Raw genomic sequence first — 1,342 nt, 5'->3', positions numbered from 1 at the left:
AACAGAGTGAGACTCTGTCTCAAAGAAAAAAAAAAAATGCTTCTTTCATGCATAAAAATGTTTTGGATATTAAAGTAATAAAACTACCCCTCTCCCACCACTGAAACTTTATTTATATGTTTTCAGAAGGCATTTGTTCCACAGCTCTTTACTGAGCACCTGGTATGAGGAAGGCACCGTGTGGTGTGATGCCGAGTAACACACAGCCCCTGCCCTGGAAGAGCTGAATCTCACAGGGGAGCTGAGATGTGTGTATGGAATATTAGAACCACAGATTTTACATCTGAATGGTCCTAAAGGTTAAAGCAGCTCCAAGGCCCCCCTCTTTCATCAGAAAAGGGGCCCCAGAGCTTGGCAACCTGCAAAAGCTACACAGAATTCTAGCGAGAGTCTCTTGACTCCTCAGTCCACTTCTCTGCGCTGCTGTTGGTTAATACAAGTGACAGTACATGAAAGCCCCTGCACCAAGGGGTCCTGGGGCACCACAGGATATTTTAAATTTATAAGGGAAATACAGCAGAGATTTCTGAGGGATATTTGTCAGACTCCATGTGAACTAGTAGTTCCAGTTAGCTTCCCATTTCAACATGCACAAAGTTCCTTTTGATGATGTCATATCAAGCTGCGTCTTAAAGCTGTTTTGTGCCCAAGAGCAATTATCAAAAAAAATCAAAATGGAACAGGATATAAGGGCAGTGTTGTCCCATCTCATTTCAAGGCTTGAGAAGTTGTGAGGCCCTGGGGCACATGTATCCCATTAGTAAGTAATTGTGGTGATCTAACAAAAAACAATTATTTCTTATTTATATATGAATAAGTTTTTCAAATGGCTGCCAAGTTGTTAGAACATAAAGACTTTAGTTATTTGTACCTAACAACTTAAAAGGTAGACTTGGAATATCTTTTGGCTTAGAGTTGCTGAGACAATTTTAAAAGTTTAGGGACCTCTGCAAATTGAAGCCTTGCTACTCTAAGTATGGTCCCCCAATCAGCATCTTTTGATGTCACCTGGGAACTCATTACAAATGCAGAACCTCCTGCCCCACCCAAATCAGAATTTCATTTTTACATGAGCCATAGGTGATTTGTAAGCACTTGATTAATGTTTGAAAAGGATTGCATAGGTTGGGCGCAGTGGCTCATGCCTGTAATCCCAGCACTTTGGGAAGCTGACATGGGCGGATCACCTGAGGTTGGGAGTTCAGGACCAGCCTGACCAACATGGAGAAACCCCGTCTCTACTAAAAATACAAAATTAGCCGGGCGTGGTGGTGCATGCCTGTAATCCCAGCTACTTGGGAGGCTGAGGCAGGAGAATCGCTTGAACCTGGAAGGCGGAGGT

Source organism: Mandrillus leucophaeus, unplaced genomic scaffold (assembly GCF_000951045.1).
Source record: "Mandrillus leucophaeus isolate KB7577 unplaced genomic scaffold, Mleu.le_1.0 Scaffold128, whole genome shotgun sequence".
Taxonomy (NCBI): domain Eukaryota; kingdom Metazoa; phylum Chordata; class Mammalia; order Primates; family Cercopithecidae; genus Mandrillus; species Mandrillus leucophaeus.
This window is presented reverse-complemented; position numbering follows the sequence as displayed.